The sequence below is a fragment of the Lacerta agilis genome, chromosome 6 (genome assembly GCF_009819535.1).
Source record: "Lacerta agilis isolate rLacAgi1 chromosome 6, rLacAgi1.pri, whole genome shotgun sequence".
Lineage (NCBI taxonomy): Eukaryota > Metazoa > Chordata > Lepidosauria > Squamata > Lacertidae > Lacerta > Lacerta agilis.
In genome coordinates, this window is record NC_046317.1 from 23867939 (window position 1) to 23889947 (window position 22009).

General features: G+C 42.4%; 1 protein-coding gene across 7 annotated transcripts in view; it reads left to right on the forward strand.

Moving 5' to 3' along the window:
• Positions 1-3892: 3892 nt before the first annotated feature.
• Positions 3893-22009, forward strand: part of ZNF644 (zinc finger protein 644) — a 56587-nt gene continuing 38470 nt past the window's right edge. For 5 of the 7 annotated variants that reach the window (XM_033151617.1, XM_033151621.1, XM_033151623.1 and 2 more), the window contains exons 1-3: positions 4099-4197; positions 5136-5195; positions 17558-17614. The gene's annotated coding sequence lies outside the window, so the exon portion shown is untranslated. Of the gene's footprint in view, positions 3999-4098; positions 4198-5135; positions 5196-17557; positions 17615-22009 lie in introns of those variants that run through there. The other 2 variants (XM_033151618.1, XM_033151620.1) reach the window with 2 other exon arrangements.

Sequence of the window (22009 nt, forward strand, 5' to 3'; positions counted from 1 at the left end):
GCTGCATATTCCTGCATTGCATGGGGGTTGGACTAGATGATCCTCAGGGTCCCTTCCAGCTCTACAATTCTAAGATCTACATATAAAGCATTTTAACATTCCTATTTACAACAAACACACGTACACTATACTGTCGGTTTCCCAAGTTTCATCTTGGAACAGGGACTATTTCTTCCCAGTAGTTTTACTACAATTGCAAAGACATAAAAAAGAATCTGCTCCTTTTGATATCTTTGTCCTTTGACAGCGAGAGTACTATCTGATAGACTGACAGTGGTACCATCGCACTGTCTGAAAGAGCTGCGGCACGTGGACATATTAAGATGCAGCAGGAGAGTTTGGAGAGAAACCCATGCTGTGTCCGGTGCATTAGAGATGAGAGTATACTCTGATTATATTATATAACCAGATCATCTTTGAAATTTAGTGAATTTCAAAGCTACTTTCAGTACTGTTTGCTAAGCTAAGCTGATTACAGATCCCTAGTGCTTACCGGTACTTGGGTTTCTGTTACTACACTCTCAAGAAGTGGAGGTTCAGAATGTAGTCTGTTGCTTTTGCTAGGGGCTTCCGTTCTTTCAAATCACAAATGTTATTGCAACCCTCAATGGCACAGATTAATGGTCAAATTAAAGTTGGCGCGAAAGCAGCATGAGACCCAGTGTGAGGCCTTTGGTTGTGATAGTTGTACCCCCATTCTGGCTTGTTTGTACACGTTGGGGGGGGGGGGCGAGTGTGTGCATCAGGTGGTGGTTAACACATCTGTGCATGAAGGAGCCATCCTTTCCCTTCTGAAAGAGGTGGCTGTATGCCCATTCCTGGAAAAGCCCGTGCTGGACTCTGCGGTATTTGACAACTACTGCCTGGTCACCAACACGCCCCAAATTATTTTATTTATTTACTTCTTAACATTTATATACTGCTTGATTGCAAAAAAAGCAAAAACAACTCAAAGCAGTTTACAAGAAAAGGAGAACAATAAAATTATTAGTAGAAACAGTTCAAAACTTCTGTTTAAAACATTCAAATAATCAGTGCTTTTTTTTGGGGGGACGCATACCCCTAAACATTTTATGAATCTAAGTTTGGCCTCATTGAGGGGCAGTATTTCAATATGAGTAGGAAAATGAGAGTACCCCTAAACATTTTTTTAAAGAAAAAAGCACTGCAAATAATAATTAAAATATGTAATAAGCTGAACAAAGATTAAAACACATGCAGGCATTCCACATATAAAGGCAGGCTTGTCGAAACAAAAAATTTTTTAGCAGGAGCAAAAAATAGTACAGTGAAGAAGTATGGGTGCTGCTCCACTGAAAGATTGATTCCTTACAAATGATGTGGTACTGGTAACAGTGCTAGGTGCGCCGAGTGGACATGCTGTATATAATAATAATGCAAATATTGATGTGTGAAAGGCTGATCATTTGCCATCTGACCTCTTTTACCATATAATTGTATGACAGAAGAGGCAATGATAATGTTCATATGTATAATAGATTCTAAGTGCATTATCTGTGATTTGCTCAGGTTAGCAGAATAACTTGAGTAATGCAAGTAGTGATTTGTAGACATCATGTAATGTATTGATGCCAGAACTATATGAGGTGTGGACAACTTTTACCATGCCCAAAGTCATTTCAGTATATGTGCCGGACTATATAGATTCACCCATATGTGTTGTACGTTGTACTGAAGTTCAAGGACATGTGGTAACATTCCCTGAGAACCCAGAATAAGAGTGTACACTATGGAGTTTTCTTTCTGGGATGGTTTGGCATTTCACTGCCAGGAAATATTTCCAGCCATACTGGAGAAAGAACATCTTCACTGATCATATGATAGCCAGTGTGGATGGTCGAAAGATTTATGTTGTTGTTGTTCAGTCGTGTCCGACTCTTCATGACCCCATGGACCAGAGCACGCCAGGCACGCCTATCCTTCACTGCCTCTCGCAGTTTGGCCAAACTCATGCTAGAAAGATTTATATGTGGGCCCAATTCAAAGCGTTGGTTAATAACTTTAAATCCCTGAATGTCTTAGGAGGAGGTTACCTAGAAGTCACTCTCCTTCCATATGAACTGTATTATGATCTGCTCTGGGGATGCCTTGCCTTGTGTCTGAACAACAGAGATTGGTTGATGGGAGAAACTCTAGAAATTATGGAATACCCTTCCTAGGAAGGCCCAGTTGGCTTCCTCCTTGATGGTTTTTACTCTCTCACAAAGCCATTTTTCTCAGCAGGTACCCAGCCTTTGGAACGGCGGGTGTTTTTGTGGTGTTCTTACATTTCCATAAGTGGTGTGGAGCTTCATCTGCTGCTAGTTTTTTTTTTTAATGTAAACTATTTTAATTATTTTATTGACTTGTTAGGTGGTGTTGCGCCGGCAACGTTTTCTGGCGATACCCCAGGTGCCTCTTGACCCCATCGCCCCTGCTGCTGGAGATGTGAGGAGAAGCACTGGCAGCACCAAGATTTTGTGAGAGCATCGCAAGCTATCACTGGAACCCAGAAGCAGCCGCTGTCCCTGCTTCTCCAGCGCCATTGGACCCCTCCTGCCCTTCCCTTGAAAGTGTTGGTGCTGACGTTTAAAGCACTAAATGGCTTTGTCCCAGTATACCTGAAGGAGCATCATCACCCCCATTGGTCCACTTCCAAAGGTGGTCTTCTGGTTTCCTCATTGAAAGAAGTGAAGTTACAGGGAACCAGGCAGAGGGCCTTCTCCATAGTGGCGCCCTCCCTTCAGATGTCAAGGAGATAAACAACTATCAGACTTTGGGAAGGCATCTGAAGGCAGCCCTGTATCGGGGATTTTTTAAATGTCTGATGTTTTATCGTGTTTTTACTATTCAGCTGGGAGGCTCCCAGAGCAGCTGGGGAAACCCAGCCAGATGGCTGGGGTATAAATAATAAAATTAGTATCATTATTCCCCCATCGCCATAGAAGATTTGAATCTGCGGCAACAGCGAGATCTGTGGAACTCCCTGCCTCTGTGTGCCTCATAGGCATGCTCACACTGCAGCCCAGAAAATTGCTTCCGGCTCCTTTTGGACCATGATATCCAGCTGAGAGCGAACGTCAGGGGAATTCGGTCCTGAGTGCCAAACGAGGCAATTGATCTTTTTTTTTTTTTTTTGTAAATCAAGAAATATTTAATAAAAACATTCAAAAATAAAAATGGGGTGTTAGTTTTGGGTGCGTCCCAGCCCCTTCTCATAAGATGTCCTGCTTCCTCCACAGGGCCACGCCTCCAGGGATGAGGCTCCATCTCTGGCTCCTGGGATAAAGAGGCAATTGATCTTTGAGAAGTTATTGCGTGGGGGAGGCTGTGGGCCTGCCTGACATCCGCTTGAACGGGATGGGTTGCCATATTTTGAAAAGTGAAAACCAGAAAGCCCCGAAAGTTGTTTTTAAGCCTTTTTTTTAAGGAAACCTCCCAAATTGTGTTTTTTTTGTGTTTTTTTTTACAAAATGACCAAATAACCCTTGATTTTTCGACTCCACTCGCCTAAGATTCAGGGCATTTCCCCCCGGATTGTCAATGCCGGCTATTCTATTCTATTCTATTCTTTGAAATGCGATGTCCGGGAACACCCGGAAGCATGGCAACCCCAATGTAGGGCGAAAACTAGATGATGGCATAGTGTTAGAAGAAAACGACGGGCCAGATTCCCCTTCAGCTCTTCCCGTTTGCATCATCTGAGACCCAGGATACAGCTGGTGAAAATAGACCTTGTCCTCTCCCCGAACGTCGATTAGGACTCCCAGAGGCGTCCGGCCAAACCCGGACGAGTGATAGCTCGAGCCAGGCCGGAACCGGGCAGCCAAAGGAAGCAAGTTCGGGAAAGGAGGGCAAAGGCGGGCTTGGGGCGGGAAGAAGAAGCCTCCGCACATGCGCATTAGGTGGGTCGGCGTGATGCCGTCACGACGCAGCACGCAAGAGCCCCCACCTCCCCCCGCTCCCTCCCTCGGCGTGACGCACGCCCTGGCGAGCCCGTGAGTTTTCCGTTATGATTATTATTCATTACGGGAGGGGTGGGAGGGAAGAGGGGGGTCTGGGAACGGGCGGGGAGGGCGCGCGCGGGAAGGAGGGAGGGGGTCGGAGCGGAGGGGGAGGGGTCTCGTCTCCCTCCTGTCGCATCAGGGAACATGGCGGCTGCCTCCGGTGCGGCAAAGGGACTGCGGCCAGGCCGGGGTGAGTGGCCGAGGGAGAGGCGGTCTCGTAGCCGCGAATATGAGCTCGTTCTTCTTCCCTCAGAGCGAAGCCTCGGGCGGTGGGGAGGGGGCGGGGTAAGCCGCCGCCCGCCTCCTCCGGCCTCCTCGTCCTCCCGCGGCTCCGACTGGGCCGGACACCGGAGAGCCGGGGCCTCGGTTGAGGAGGGTTTTCGCTCGGAGGAGGCCGCGGGCGTGGGGAGAGAAAGCCGGGGCGACTCCCAGCTGGGGAAGGCCGTGGAAATAGCGAGGTCACCCTGGCAGCGGGTGTGTGTGTGTGTGGGGGGGAAACGGCCAGGTGAAACCAGCGGATCCTCGTCCATGGGGCGCCTTGACTACTTTTGTGTGTTTCCCCCCTCCCCAGTCCCAGGCTAGGTGAAAGTACCTGGGCCTCCCGGATGCCACTTTCAAAGCCCCCTCCCCCAGCTTGGTCCCCGTTGCAAAAGGCCCACTGTGCCCTTGAGTTTCGCGATCCGACCGAGTTCCGCGGCTTGTCGCCGGTGGAAGCGGAGTGCTTTCTCTCCTGAAGCTCCCCTTTCAGCTCGCTGGGTCGGTAAGGCTCGCCTCCTCCCTCGAGCTCGGCAACTTCTATAAACGTGCCAGGGAAGTTCTGGAACTAGAACGTGCAAAAACACACAGGGACAATAGTAACTGGTGGTACTAATCGGCAGCGGACTCCCTGCACTGTCCAGTTGCCTAGGGATGGATGGTGTCCTGAAAGGTTTCCAAGCTCTTGTACGCACACTTGTTGCTCTTCTCTTGGTCTGGCGCTCACATTGCAGGGCGAGAAAATGCCTCCACCTGCAAATCTTAACCAGGCACTTGCGATGTAACTGTTAGGCTACCGGAATGTGTGAGGATGTAAATCACCTGCTTCGTGTTTTGATGGGAGAACTAATGTTCGGAATTCCTTGTCCCCAGGTTGATGAATTTCAAGATGTGAAAGAACTTGGGCGGAAGAATTTTGCTGCTGTAGTGTAGGTAAGGCTTCAGGAGACTACGATTCTACGCAGAATTAGAAACAGAGATATGAAAGCCAGGAGCTAAAGGGCACCTTAAACTGAGGTTGCAGGTGCAGCAACGCAATGTCTTGCCGTGCTTTTTTATAATACGAAGCTGAAAATGAATGAACGGTGGCTAAAATCTTACATTCATTTTTCACATGGTCTAGTCGTTCCCCTGTCCCCCACCCCAATATTCTTAAGAGGGTGTCTTCAGTCTTTGGAGAGTAGCTAGTAGTTGGGAGGCAGAAAAAGCTCCTTTCCTTCCACACTGCGGTATTAATAGGAAATCTTAGGTGCAGTACTGCTCAGAAGCTGCTTGCACTAAAGAAATTCCCTGTTGCAAAATGTGCCTAGAGCAATGGGACTTTTGATCACTGATTCTACGTATTTCCTGGTGTGAAAGCCATACGGCAAGGAGGACTAGAAAACACTTGACAAAACAAAATAAGCTAAAATGCAAATTTAAAAAGCTGTCAATTCACCTAAACAATGCAGAGTTCAAAGAAAAGGTCAATATGACAATCCTTTTACAACAGTAGAGATGGTCCTAGTGGATCAGAGTTTTTAACATAGGAGATCTGGTTCATATTCAGGTCACTTCATGGGCTTGGACACACTATTGGGCAAGTTACTGTTCTCTTTGCATGTTACTTTACCCTAAGTAATACAAGGTGTGAGTTAAGAAGTGGAAAAGGGGCTGAAAACATAAACCTGAATCACATCCATATTATCAGGAGTGACACATGAAATTTGCCCATCTTTCAAAAGTTAATTCAGGAAAGGAAAAACAGTCTTAATATGTAGCTTTTCAGTTATTTGTAAAATGAGAGTAGTGGTGAATCTCCTATTTATGTTTTGGGGATTAATTTAATAATGACTGCAAATAAAGTAATACTATTTAAAAGCAGTATGCAAAAGTAAGGTTCAAAAGTGATGTGATATTGGGCCCATTTGTGTAACCTTATTCAGAAATACAGGACACAGTTTCAAATTAATGTATAAGTAGCACACCTTAAACCAATGACTTCGGAATATTGTCATGGTTTCCTTAAGATGGCTGCTAATGTGTGTACTTTAGTGTAGTTTATCACATCAAATTGTCCCCAAGATACTGAAGTTCTTAAGATCCTGGATGTACCAATACTCTTTACATATATTTCAAAATACTGGTGCTGCAAGGAAAACTACTTTTTCACACTTGATGATGCTTTTATTTTTTAATTGGTCTGGGCAGGTAAAAGAGATAACACTGTGCAGCATTAATGTGTCAGAAAGGCTTTATTAAAAGTAAGAGGAGTTGTCCAGAAGTAGGGTAAATAGAGTAGGAAGGTCCGGATTTGAGTTCCCACTTAGACACGTAGAGATGTGATTAGGAAAACATACATCTCCATTACACTTTTACTTATTCATTATTCATTTTGAATGTGAACAGAGCCTGCTTTGCTCTTGAGAACATATGAATGTAAGAACAGCCTGCTGGATCAGGCCAGTGTGTGGCTCATCTAGTCCAGCATCCTGTTCTCAGAATGGTCAGCCGGATGCCTGTGGGAAGCTTATTAGCGCAACATGAGCACACAAGCACTCTCCCTTCCCGTTTCCACCAACTGGCATTGCTGCCTCCCAACAGTGGAGGTAGAGCATAGCTATCATAACTTGCAGCCATTGATAAGCCCTCTTCTCCATGAATTTAATTCTCTCTTAAAGCCATCCAAGTTGGTGGTTATCACTGCCTCCCGGGGCATAGTTTGATTATGCACTGCATGGAGAAGTACTTTCTTTTATTTGTCCTGAATATTCCACGAAAGTGGACAAAAGTGTCCAGTCGGACACAACTGGACCTAATGGTCATTCCAGGAAAAGTCGTCACCGACGAGGTTTGCTGCCACCTTGCTATCTGCGGCTAAGTCATGATTTGCCTTAGTGTTGTGTCTGCACCTGGGCTTGTAGTTTTGCTCCTTCAGAAAAACTACAAATGATACACAAAAAACAAACTTCATGGTTTGTCTTGAGTGAGATAAGCCATAGGCCTGACTTTGGATGTAATGCTGAGCCAAACCATGACTTAGCTCACATCAGCGAGGGAGGAGTGCACTGACTGTGATCTTTAGTCTGGGAACCCACATTTGCTTGTTCTCACTATACCATGATCTCGCTATACCATGAATGGGCCAATAACTTTAGCATGTATTGAGATTAGCAAAAACCAAACCACAGAACTAGTGACAGCAATGGCCAGATGGGCTTATTACTAACAGTATTGATATTGCCTCTAAAAGGTAAACTAAAAAAGCAGTTTAGGAGTCATTGCTTTTGTTAGTGTTTGTTATATCCCTCATTTCCTCATAAATTAATTACTGATTATTTATCTCTAGTGTTCAGAAGCATTGGAACATTCATTACATTTTATGGAACTGAGAGCCAATGTTTCCATATCATTAAGTCAGGATTTGGTTAAAGCCATGTGATTTTTCTTTAAAAAAAGAGGAGCATCAGAAGATCATTTCTTCAAATTTGCATGGCTTAAAAAAAGTCAATTAGCATTTCTAAGATAAAAATAAACACTCTTTGATGTAACAGTGACTTTAGTGCTGATAGGTGCGTACTTGGAACATTTAGAATTCAAGCTAAAGTATTAATTACAGTACTTCAAATTACAAATATAACACTGATTCTTTTTTCCCCCCCAGTGAAGGATCTGAGAAAAATATTAAGGCATGGTATATACTTTTGGACAACTTTGTATTGCGCTGGTGGACTTAAGTCTTGCTTAGTGAAATTAAGGCAATACTTTACAAGCTGACATATCTAGGAAACTAGGAAGTTACTGATAATTCACATTTAAAATTCTATCTAGAAATTGGTATCCCACATACTTAGGACATACTGTTGGCTGACTAGTTTTGTTCAATATTTATCCTTGGCCATGTTGGGGCAAATTATTGGGACCAGAGGACAAAATTATGTGGCGTGTAGCAAGAACTTACTCAGTTAAGTGTTGTAGCACCTTGGCTCAATTCCATCCTGGCTAGCATCTGAGCACCTTGCCATGCCCTCTGCAGCTATGCTTTTTATTCTGCATGTAGAGGGGAAATTTGCCGAGGAGCCAGTGCAGAAGAACTTGGGCAGTTGCTACGCCCAAGCAGCAATGGTGGCCCTGCTTGGCAGTCTCTGCGCTCTCCAGATTTAGACTAGAAGGCATAGAGAAGTGGAAATGGTTGTAGAATGCATTGCTGGGCATCTGTCTCCTTGCGTCTTTATCAGGAAGAGGGAGGGGAGAAGAGATGCCAGCCAGAAACTTGGTGCCGAGGTGGCTCCTAGTCTCCATGTTGCCACTTTCTTTTCTACCTGAAACAGTTCTTCTGTGTATGAAACTTAGCCTTTTACTTTCTTAGCCTTTCACTTTCAGGCTTAGACTTCTAGTTTTAGGACTGGTAGGAAGAATGAATCACTATACACCTGTAATAAAGGGGTGTGTTTTGTATGTAGGGCTCAGGACTTTTTTTCCTCCTCGCAGGAAGGGAGAGAGCCTGGGATGTAGTCTTCTGGCATGCAAGCAAGGAGCTCTTCAAGGTTCAGAGGAAGAATTGGGACAGTAGTTGATTGCCTGGGGACAATTCTTTTTTGCCATTGACAAATGACTGCCACAGCTGTGGTAAGCCAGTGGCAGCCAGAATAACTGAAGCATCTATGTCATCAAAGCAGGGCAACCATGGAGAGAGGCTTGGATCAAAAGTGCCATTCACAATCTCTTATCTTTGGGGGCTCATTGGTTTCCCCCCCCTTCATCAGTAACCTCTTGCACCTCCTGAAAAGAGCTTTTGAGACCCTCTGAAGGAGGGCCCTGTGAGGGGATTCTATCACAAGAAAGCAGGCAAGCTGCCTCGTGTATATGGAAGTGTTTTTCCTGTGTGCAGAGACTTTGGTTCTCTGCCAGAGACTTGAATACATGCATGTGCCATATTGATTTTGCTGCACGCTCATCAGAAAGCTTAATGTTCATAAGATTGTTTTAAAAGCTTTGGCTGTTATAAAAAGTACTAAATACATTGTCCAGGAACATCCCACTGTTAATAACAAACTGCTTTAAGTTGAAATGAAATATAAAGCTTTATACTCTTAGGCCAAAATATAAAGGCTGAATAGCTGATCTCCAAACTTTCCATCATTTTATCTGCTGTTGTGTTGTCAAAGTGTCAAGTTACCTCCTGCCTGGAGGCTGGAATGGAGCTTTTTATGTTGTTTTTTTCTGTCTCCCAGCTGCTGCTAATAGGTGGCAAATGTATTTTCAAAAATCACACAATTTGCAGATGACTGGGTTGTGGAAAGGAGGAGAATGATTTTCTGTTGTACCACTTTCTGTCCTGTTCTGTGTAAATATCCATTCACTGAATAGCTCTAGAGTTAGGCAGTGTTTCTGATATAGTATTTGTAGTGAAGGTCTTGATTCTTGAAAACTTCAAGCCATGGCTGTGTATTCAGAAATAGGTACCGTGTTAATTAGTCCTTGCAAATACTGTAGGTACTATGACCAGTTGTAGTGGTGACTTGTGATACTTTGAGGTTTTCAACTTTTTTGGATCCATGGCTCCCTTGACGAACTACATTCTTTCTGCGGCACCCCTGTGGGGCTCAGGAGCCCAATTATGTCACCCTTTGCCTGCAGAACTGGCAGCCTCTCACCTTTTTTCAAACACCCTTGTGGAGAGTTTTCTCAGCCTCCTTCCCTTTCCCTGGGAGTCCTCTCAGCAGCCCCTGGTATCTGAACTGCTCCACCCCACCCAAAAGAGAGGTGCCTCCTCACAGTGCCCCACAGGGGCCTGGGAAGCACCTCCTGGACAGCCCCAGAGGCACCATTCGTCTGGGGAGCTTGTAGCCAGGGCTGCTGCAACAAACAGATGTGGAAGCCTTTGGGGAAGCAGAGACACGAGAGGGCATCAGAGGAAGGGAGGGAAGGAAAGAGGGGCAGAGGCTCGTATTGCCCGTGGCACCCCTGACCATCATTCAGGGCACCCCAGGGTGCCATGGCACACTGGTTGAAAACCACTACTTTATACATCTACACTTTAAACTACAGGATGACTACTGACTATCTCCTGTGGATCTGTGATGGGGTGCCAAAAAGAGACTAGAGTTGAGCTGGGTTTGCCTCCTAGAATCCTAGAATTGTAGATTTGGAAGGGACCCCGTGGGTCAACTAGTCCAATACCATGCAATGCAGGAATCACATTTAATGTTCCCATGTCAGCTGTGGAAGATTATATTGGCATCCTTATTCACTTTAGAAATCAAGAATCCTTGTTGCTTGCTTCTTTAATGAAGATACAGCTTCAGGAACCCCCATCCTTTTACCTGTATATATTTCTGGGATGAGGTCTCCCTTTCAGTGGTAGTAAATATAGATGGCAGTGGTTGGAGATGGCACTTGCCTACCAGTCATCTCACCCTGCAAACACTGAGCTTTTGTCATTGCACACTTAGTTTTCACCTAGCCTTTTGCAGCAGCTATTTGTTGGGTGTGTGGCAGAGCTGTGGTAGCTGTCTTATGCAGGACAGCAAGATGGGTGAGTGCTGAAAGCGAATTCCAACTGCTAGCATTTATACAGGTGTTGATGGAAGACAGTTTGCTTACTTCTTCTAGAGGTCAGACCTTGGTTACGTAGTGAGTCAATTCCTTATAAGCTGTAATTGCAGGTTAGTCTTCTACCATAGACTAATCTTGGTAATTTTTCCAATTTAAGGATGGTATAAAAATCTGATAGATGTTAGCAACTAATTGCCCAGTAAACTAGCAGTGTGGATAAATAAGAATTCTTCCTCAACTCATTCATTTTCTGTTGATCATTAGCAGCCAGAGGTGAATTGACATTTACAAATACTATTGATTTCAAGATTCAGATTTTGACTGCAGAATTTCATCTTTGGAATGGATAAAATTTAAATGTGCCTGACTTAGGAAAAGGTGAAATCGGGCCTTTGCTGGGTAGCCTCAGGAGACATTTATAGTACTGTATTTGGCTTCATGGTGCATTCATTATGATACATGCACTACTATATGGAGGCCTGGTTTGGTGCCAGAGCAGAGAAACCTGCTTGTGTGGCCTGCTCACTTTTGGCAGCCTGGTACACAATTCATCATGATATTCTTGCTTCATACTATATTGGTGTGTTTTTATAGCTAAGTAGGAATGAACTCTGAAATCTATGTTTAAGTTAATCATATAGTTATTGAAATCTTTTGGGCATTAAAATGTCAGGAATTGTACAAGGATAGAAAAGAAAAATTAGGATTTATTTAATCAGATATCGCATGTATGGTTGAATTGTAAAAAAAATACTATCATTTGGAAGGGATAAACATCAAACTAAAAAAAGCTTAATACAGAATAAGCACTGGTGATAGAATCTATTCACAGCTCAGCAGTGTGGAGTGTCTTTTGGAAATGAAAAAGAACATTTTTGTAGTAGTTTTTTCATCAGTCCAGGTTGGTAATTCAATTGAGAGAAGCTGAATTTTAATATTTAGAACAAAATAAAGTCATGAAATGTTTTCTTCTACTACAGATATAACATACGTTAAATCTTGCTTTGTCTTCTGTTGATTTTGTAATGAATTACTTACAAACTTTACTAACTCTTGTCTCAAACTTCCTACAGTTTTTAGATCTGCTGCCTGTTGTCTTTGGTGTCTTCTGGTTGCCTCATAATTTTCCACTTTGTTCTCTTGCTTGGTTTTCATTTTTATATTGTTATTTTACCTTCTGATCCAACTTATAAAGCATTTTTCTCATCTCTCCACCACCTTGTCCATCACATTCCCTTCACTCTGCTGACACACTTCTACTTATCAAGCCCAATATTTATTCCTTCTTGCCATCCTTTTCGCTGTTTCCTTCCACCGGAATGCCCTGCTTCTCCCTTGGTCTCTATATTTTAAAGATCTGCTAAGGATCCATATCTTTTGCTAAGAGATTTCCTTCTCCCTTCTCTTCCATCATTCTCCCTTTATCTGATTTCTGTTACTCTTGGGTAGTGAGTTTGTAGGCAAAATATACCGGTTTTGTTTGTATTCAAATGCATAGTTCCCCCCAAGTGCTGTACAGTTAATGCATATGATTAATAATCTTACTATTACAGCACATTGGAGTGTTCAAAGCACTCAAGATACATTGCTGTACCTTGTAATTTTGATAGATCTGTATCTTGCATTAGTTAGCTGGTAATACTAAAGTTGAGTTTTTGTGTTGTTCCTGGGTGTTGATACTTTGAATGTAGAACAGTGACTGTGGTAACAAATATGGTACAGACTTGCATAAAATGCTGCTTGCCGGTCCCCTCTCCCCAATTGTGCTGGGCTTGGGCATGCTACAAGCATTTCCAAAGGGGTGAGACATTCTCTTCAACTCAGAGGGAAGGAGTGGGGCCTCAACCTTGCAAATATGCTGGGACTTGTAGGCATCCTGAAGACATTGGCTAAGCTGTTAGAACGTGTCAGAACAATCTGTGGAAAGCTTCATACCAGTTAGAGATTGATGGGTCTATTTATGGCTAGTGGGAAGATGTCTGGAGAAGCAGGAAGGCCTGAAAGCATAGGAAACTTCTATGGATTTTTGCAAGCTTCCAGTTGTAAGTCTGATTTTGAGTGGTAATTGTAGCCCACAATAGGGCAAATGAATAGTTATCTTCAAGTTTACCAGAAGGAAGGAAAGTGGGTTCATTTTAAAATTGGAATAGTTCTGTTTTGCAGTAGTGCATAGTTGAAATGCAGATGAAAGTTGCGTTAGATGGCAATATTCTTTGGTGTAAGCTTATAGAAAAATAGAAAAGAGCACAAGTTAATTATTGCCACCTTCAGGTTTAAAGGGAGAGTGCAGTAAGAAATGCAGAATCGTCAGTGTTTGATACAAAAAGAAAATGGCTACCAGAAATGAGTGCTGGTGCAGCAACATGGCTTACTGTAGTTTTTTATGTGCTGCTTCTCAACCTTTCTGATGGTTTTGTTGTAAATTCTGATATAATTTGAAAAGAATTACATATATGTTATTTTGGTATTTTGAATTTTGTAATAAAAAATGACATTCTCCTGTAGAAATATCTGATTCAGATTAATTAATTTACATAAAGTACAAGGAATTAAGTCTCATCCCTGAAAGATGCTGGATATCCATTTTTAATCCATTGCTCTGAAACAAAGCTAGATGCTGATCTTTTGGACACATTTAAGCATCTTTGGAACATCTTAAAGTTTCTGTGGCGCTGTACCTAGTTTTTTTTTCAAATATATAGTTAAGCTTAGAAAATGTTGATAGTGAAAATGAAGTTTGTACATTACTACAATCAATGAAATATCCTCTTCCTTTCTTGCAAATGGTGTAACCTACCCTTCAGTGCCTTCCCTCCACCTTATTGTTGTGGAAATTTTTCTGGAATATTTTCCACCGCTTCATTTCCCCACTGAAATATACCCATTTCTAAAAATAAATGAAATCCATCTGTAACCATGAATGGATTCCAATACAGTGGTACCTCGGGTTACAAACTTAATTCATTCTGGAGGTCTGTTCTTAACCCGAAACCATTCTTAACCTGAGGCGCGTTTTCGCTAATGGGGCCTCCCGCTGCCGCCACGCTGCCAGCATGCAATTTCTGTTCTCATCCTGGGGCAAAGTTCTCAACCCGAGGTACTAATTCCGGGTTAGCACAGTTTGTAACCCGAAGTGTTTGTAACCTGAAGCCTTTGTAACCCAAGGTACCACTGTACATATTAGCAAGCCTGGCAGCTTCCAAATTAATAATTTTCAAGCGGTTATTCCTAGGAATTATGTGAGAAAGTATTTGTGTGCTTGCGTGTGTTGTAGATTTCAAAGCAGGGATGAGATACACAGAATAATCTGAACAAAGTAATGAACTCTCAGGACTGGATGTGCAGATAAAATGAGAACCAAGCTGAAACTTATTTCATTTCCTAACTACAAGGGTAAGCAAAACTGAAACTAAAATTGTGATTGCTATTGCTTTCACTTTCAGCAAACACAATGAAAAGAAATTGACATTCTCAGTGTATCTCTTTAGGGCCTGTCCCCAGACTTCCCTTTAATGTATTTGCTGCCACCACCTAAAGACTTTGGGAGCTCCAGGACTTTCACTCTGTAATATTACCCATATACCTTTTGAACTATTGACATAAATTGAGACATATTTTGGTTTAGAATCCACCCGGACTAGAGCACAGATCAGGAAACAAACTTTCAATTAGTGAATGCAACAAGCATTCATTAAATGCAGCATTCTTATAGCTCTAGTTTTCTGATTTAACTGACTAAACGTGCTAGCAGCTGTTCTCATATATTTTATATCTCTCCCAGTTACCCCAACTCTCCCTTAATTAGCCCTTGTGCTAGCCAGCACTAATTAACTGTCACTCCCTGCCAGTCATTCTCTTTAGGTCTGCTTAATATTTCATTCCTCCACTGTTAAGTCAGCCTTCCACTTAGATGTCTGGTACAGAAACTGCTATGTGGCCATGCATGTAATTCTGTAGGTAGAGACTGTGAAACTGGAGGTGTCCAAGTTGGATTAACTGAAGTAGAATTGTGGACAACCATGATACATCATGCACAATTCTTTTGGTGTGCTAAAATTGTTGTGTTAGTAGTTTTCACCACCTTCATCCCTCCCCCTCTTAATGTAAGGGAAGTACAAACTATCATCTTTATAAATTTTTGCAAGTTACTATTTCCTCATAAGGTTTTGAGTTTCTTTAACATTTAAACCACTTTTAAGTATAATAATGTGCCTGATAAAATATGTTGATTCAAAAACTTTTACCTCATGCTAATTTCATAAGTCACATGATGAACATGTTAGAATTATGAATTTTCCAATTCAAACTCCCTGCACTTTAAAAATCCGTTCTATTTTAAATTCAACTATCCAAGAAACTGGATTTATTTGCAAATAGATGCATCTGCTTAGGTAAGCAGACTTTGTGCAGATCAACAGTGGCCATATGTGGGAATAACACTAAACCATAGTTTCATATTTTGTGAAGAAAATAGCTGTCTCCTGGCATCTGGCATTCTCATCCCACTTAGCCCAAGAGTTTGTAAGCTTTTGCCTTGCATTATAAGAATCTTCCCATGTTGTCCAAATTGGGGGTAGTGATTTAACACTACATATGGTTACAGTAGTTTTAGAAGAGTCAATTACAGTGGTACCTCGGGCTACAGACACTTCAGGTTACAGACTCCGTTAACCCAGAAATAGTACCTCGGGTTCAGAACTTTGCTTCAGGATGAGAACAATTCAATTCAATAACCTTTATTAGGCATAACAGACAAGACCATTTCAGAACAAACATTGTGTATAAAATATATAAGATATAAACTCAACAAAGTAAGGCTTGTATTAATTCAGGATGAGAACAGAAATCACGTGGCAGCAGCGCAGTGGCAGCTGAAGGCCCATTAGCTAAAGTAGTGCTTCAGGTTAAGAACAGTTTCAGGTTAAGAACGGACCTCCAGAACGAATTAAGTTCTTAACCCGAGGTACCACTGTACAGCACAGTTTAGGTAACTCTGCTATAGACAATGGCCATCTTTGGATATACAGTGGTACCTCTGGTTATGAACGGGATCCGTTCCGGAGCCCCGTTAGTAACCTGTGACGTCCGTATCATGAAGTGTTGCGTCTGCGCATGCACGTGACGTCATTTGACGCGTCCGCATGTGCGAACCGCCAAACCCGGAAGTAATGCATTCCGTTACTTCCGGGTCACTGTGATGCGTAACCCGAATGTACATATCCCGCAGGTATGTAACACGAGGTATGACTGTAATGCTAAGCCTTGGTTTAGTGCTACATGAATAAACCTTCCAGAGTTGTGTGATCTCCACTCCGTGGTTTGAAGTTAGCTTTTTCTAGAACCGCTTAGTGTTAAACCATGGTCCTTGGTTTTGCCGATGAAGAAGCCACACTTAAGGGGAAGTGGTAAAAATTTTGAATTCTTCTAGACCACAGAGAGGAGGGGAGGAGAGGAGAGGAGAAAGAAGGTAAATTCACATTGATAGTAGGTTAATTCATTTAGAACAAAACCAGGGGCAGGTAAAGATAATTTTCAGATGGAGGACTGGATTCAAACCTGGCCAACCTTCTGTGGGTAGCATTCTGATGGTGGATGGAAACTGGGGGGGGGGGGGTGCAAAAGAATTACATACATTTTATGTTTAGTCTTGAGGAAAATGTATGTAAAATATATAACATTTTAAGTCTAACCAGCTGCTACATCAAACTATGATTTTGAATTGCCCCCAAACATGGCTAATGTCTATGGCTAAGTTACCTAAATCATACTCTGATAGATCCCTTTAAGTCATAGCCAGCGGGAAATAGTGTTGCCTTAATGGGCACAGTAGGATGAGAGAATACTATACAGTGGAACTTTGGTTCTCGAATTTAATCCGTTCTGGGAGTCTGTTCAACTCCTCAAACCATTCGAAAACCAACGTGCAGCTTCCAATTGGCTGCGGGAGCTTCCTGCACTCGAGCAGAAACCACGTTGGACTTTCAGCTTCTGAAAAATGTTGGAAAACCGGAACACTTCTGGGTTTTTGGCATTCGGGAGCCAAAACCTACGAGAACCAAGGTACAACTGTATTGCATGCTCTTTATTCCCCATCTATATCGGGAGTAGCCAGTTTGGTGTACAATTCCTGTCATCTCTGATTATGGGGCGCTGGAGGGGCTGATGGGAGTTGTAGTTCAAAACATAAGCAGTATACCACAGTAGCTGTCCCTCATCTGTAGCTTCAGTCTCGATCCTCTGCATTCTGTGTCAAAGCAGGATTATTGCTGATTCACTGAATAAAGCTTTGAAAGGATTTTAATTCTGTTGTTGCCACTGGTATCTTGATTCCTTTGTTGCATTCTGGAACATTTTGTTTTTTTCATCCTAGCATTTGATTAACTACTGCCTATAGTACAGGTTTCAATCTCAGAAAAACTCTGAAAAGAAGTACTTCTGTTTGTAAAGAAACATGTATGTACTTCAGCAGGGCTGAAGACCAGTGGTTACTCAGGATATATGAGCATTATCTTAACCACCACATTCTTCTATAAAATGTAGTCATTGGAGAGTTGGAGGAAAAACATGTATATAGAGGTTTCAATAATGGGATAAATAAATGTTTAGGTATAAATATTAAGAAAATAACTTATGTGGTGTTTCATTGTTGGTGAGATTGAATGAGTGCATATCCATTTGTACAGCCTGTCTGCCTATCAGGGGTATAATAAATTTGCTTTCAGACAACTTTATCATAGTTTTTTATTTACTGCTTGTAGGTTTGTCTTGGTATTAGATCCAAACTTGCAGCTTGAAGAGGGAGAAGGCAAACATAGGTAAGCAGTAAAAACTTCTACAGGTTTGTATCTCAGTTGGAATAATAACTAACGATTATTCAGAATCATAACTGTAATTTCTTTTCTCTTGTATGATGTTATACTGTAGGTTTACAGATTTCCCCTTTTTCATAAATAAACCATAATGAAGAAATCAAAATGCATGAAGTTTTCATTAAAGCAAATGTCCTTTCATATGATCATCTCTGCAAGAAAGCCATTCGTTTTCATTATGTGATTATTTATTTGTATACTGCACTTTATGAAGATACAGGGCAACCCAAGCAGTTTGTGCCAAAATGGTGCCTAAACCCTGATTGAAATGGATCTAAAAAATCAGTTTCCTTCCAAGAGTGCCTGGGTATGGTCTGCGACCACCTGCTCAAGAACCTTGCCCAAGAAAGGGAAATTGGCCACTGGCCACTAGTTTCTTAGATTTTCCAAATCCAGGGATGGTTTCTTGAGCAGTAGTTTTACCACTGCCTCCTTCAAGCAGGCAGGTACCACCTCCTCTTGCCCAGCCAGCTGTTAGATCTTATCAGTCACAAGGGGCAGAGATTCAGAGCGCAAGCGGTCACCCTAACTGATTCAAGCACCTTGTCCACATCCTTGAGCCTTGCTAACTAAAACTCGAAACAACACAACAGGACTACACAGTGTTCCGGATACCCCTTGAGATTAATCTGCTGTCACAGCAGAGTTACAATCCCAGTGGATGCAAGCGATTTAATTCTCAGTGCTTTGCAAACAAGTCACAATGCTACCTTCGATTCTGCTACCTCCCTCAGACCAGACTGTAAGTGGCCCACACTACCTGGAAAAGTTGTGCCAGAAGGCACAAAGAGGATGCTATGGAGGTAGCACAGTATGCCTTCTAAAGTGGACTCTATGATGAGCCCTCTCCAGTGTTCAGTTACATTTCCTGGAGTTTACCTCCACTTGTGTTTAAGCTGTCTCCCAGCTTGTTTCCTTGCCCAAAGCTCTGGACTATTACCAGGAAGCCAAGCGGGCTCCGTGAAGTGGTAAAGGGCGCTCACGGGCCATTGTGTCAGTGTCCTGAGCAATTTGGATGTTCCAGAGGTTGGCCAGGGCTTTGACAGGAGTGCCAGTCATATCAGCAGGTAAACCTTACAGAGATGTCTGGAAACCCATTGGCTCCATCAGCCTCTGAGAGTGGAATATCCTAATTGGCCCGGAAAAGGTGCTGAAAGCCTATATCTTGCAAGAATGATCTGACCATGCTGAGGGACTGATGTCAATACCCCCCGCTTTCAGATCATCCCCTTCCTTCCCAGTTGAGAAATTGTCCCGAGTGTGGCCTGCCACATGCTTTGGGCCGATGACATGTTGAGATAGCCCCATGGTCGTCATGGCATCCATGGAGCCACCCCAGAGCCAGTTGCCTCAGCATGAATGTTGAAGTCCCCCAAAACCAGCAGTCTGGGAGTCCTCAGCACCACCTCTGAGACTAGCTCTGTCAGCTCAGGCAGGGAGATTGTTAGGCAGCAGGGTGGGTTGTAAACCAGCAGAATCCCTAATCTGTTCCAATTGCCCAATGCCAGGAACACACACTCAAGATCCCCCCCCCAACTACCCAACTGGACAGTGAGCCTGGAAAGAGAGAGATAGAATTTCTGTAGACCACAAGAACTCCCTCTCCCCAACCTTCATGCCTACCCTGATGCTGCATCGAGTACCCATGTGGGCACAACTGAGTGAGACCAATTCCACCTTGTTCCACCCACCCAGGTCTCTGTGATACAGGCCAAATCTGAGCTGACCTGTCATTCAGCAACAACAGCAACAGCAGCCCAGTTGCTGATCCAATAGCTGGCTGATAGGACAACCACAATTTCCCATGTTGGAGAAGGGACTGGCACACAGCACAGTCACTAACTGCCTGTGCCATGTGCCCCTTCCCCACCCTCCACACCATTGCTCCCCCCAGAACCACTGTGATTGGGGTTGCTCCTGCTCTTTCTAGCTCCTCTCTTTCCATGCAGATCTTATGTTCCCTTACTTTAAAAAACAGCAAACCCTCAAATTCAACAACTTATAAGTTAAAAATAGTTTAAAACGGGTGTGTGTGCCCCAAAATAATATTTGGCCTGACACCCATGCATTTAGCAGACTGTCCTCTACTAGATAGCATTTAGTTACATATGGTTCTGTGCTTTGCTTGGGCACTGACCCATCAATGGACCCATAAATCCTTTTAACCTGGAATTGCTAAAGTAGTCTATTTTTTTAACATACTCCCCTCCCCCCCCGCCCTTAGTTATAAAAGCCAATAGTTATTGATTCCATCCAGGAATTTCTCTAATACCTTGTTTTACCATCTGTTGATAGAAAATTGACCATACCAATTTGGTATTGTAGTGAAAGGTACCCAGGAGAGCCATCCAAATAAAATAATTGATGGAAGTTATTAAGTCATTTGCATATTTTTTTTTAAAAAAACATCCCTTTATTGAGACCTTCCCATGTCCAATAAAACAGCATAGTTACAAATAAGTTATTGTGGTCAACAAGGCTCAGAGTAAAGTACAAAAACCTACACAAACTATGCAGGTATCTTAGTAATCTCAGTTTTTTAAATGTAACATATTGTGCCATAAACCATGCATATATGTAATATAGTTATAGCAGCTGCAAAAGTATAGCAGTGCAGTAATCTTGAGTGTGAACTTCTAGTGGCAGCAGCAAATCTAGCATACTTTGCAACCTTATCGCACATGACCTGAGCATCTTATAATCACCATGACTGTTTGAGCTGGGCAGACAGAATTGTTAAATGAAGTACATTATTGCTGGGATCTTCTCATTGCATCGTCTAGAGAGACATCATCTTCCCCTGTTCTTTATATTGGCAGCAGCAGACTTTACCAGTTCTGAGGCTATCTCTCTTGACATCCTAAGAAAGCTGTGTGTAGACTCAATTTTGTTTTGATCTACCATAGATCTACTGAAAAGAGACTTCTTTTGGGATCTTCATATCGTGTGTTGTGTGGCTTCTGTAGGCATGAAAGCAGGCCTTGTCTACCATTGTTCATGTGTTGCTGCTGTATTTATAGTATGTAATGATTTTTATCTTTAGAAAGCTTTTGGTGCTGTTTTACAGTTTTTTTTCATAATTTCATAATTTGTGTTTTCTTCAGATTATAATCTTGTTTTTATATATGGTGCTGGGTCATTATTTGGGGAAGAGTTTAAAAGTTGAATGAATAAATAAGTAAATATTAAAACAATATTAGCTGCTGCTTGATCATGAGTTGAGAATTGTTTGTTGAGACCATTTGGATACATGAGCCCATATCACCATTAGTTTTATTGTAATAAAGAAGTAGGGGATTCTGTTTTATTTATTTATTTCATAAAATTTATACACCACTTGATTGTAAAAAAGAACACCTGTCAAAGTGGTTACAGAAAAGTTGATCTAAGATTGCTGTATACACTACCCTTCATTTATTTGCTATATTGCTTAAAAGGGTCAAATCTTTTTGAACATCAAAAATGTTGTAGTTGGCACTGTAGGATTTGAGGGCAAGGAACTTTGGGGATATTTCTGTTTTTATGATGTGCCAAGCTGAGTTAGGTTTTTCTTTGCTAAGCCTCTGGCATACTGGTGATGTTATCAGTTGCTAAATTCTATTCAGAAAATGATAAATCTGCTGCTAGTTTTTTAGCCTGTGTATGGCCTGGTTTTTGAGCTTATGGGGCACTTTTCTTCACCACATTTGTCTGTAAAACAGTTAGGTTCAAGATACAATCATAACACATGTGTGACGTACTTTGTGGGTTTGGATGGTGTGTACACCATCTTTTTCATTCAAATGGAACAAATCCGTTAAACAGTAACTCTCATTGCACAAAGCATTGTTGGAGCATTTACAGCTTGTGCACACAGGCAAACTTGTCTCCTGCATTGGCAGTTCGGCATTGACGATTCTAATAAAATTTAAGGACTTTCTCTATTGATTCCTTTGAAGGATGCCAGTGGCTTTTGGCCCAGAAATGTTGAGGTCAACCCCCAACAACACATTTTGCAATGATCTTTCTGTGGAACAGAGAAAGATCCTTTATTAAAAGTTGCCATTACAGTGGTACCTCGGGTTACAGACACTTTAGGTTACAGACTGCTAACCCAGAAATAGTACCTCGGGTTGAGAACTTTGCTTCAGGATGAGAACAGAAATTGTGTGGCAGCGGGAGGCCCCATTAGCTAAAGTGGTACCTCAAGTTAAGAACAGTTTCAGGTTAAGAACGGACCTCCAGAACGAATTAAGTTCTTAACCCGAGGTACCACTGTATGTCTGGCCATCAGCTGAGTTGTGTGTGCTGGTTGCCCGAAAACATTTTTGCAGATACAGTTGCATTCTTAAGGATTCCACA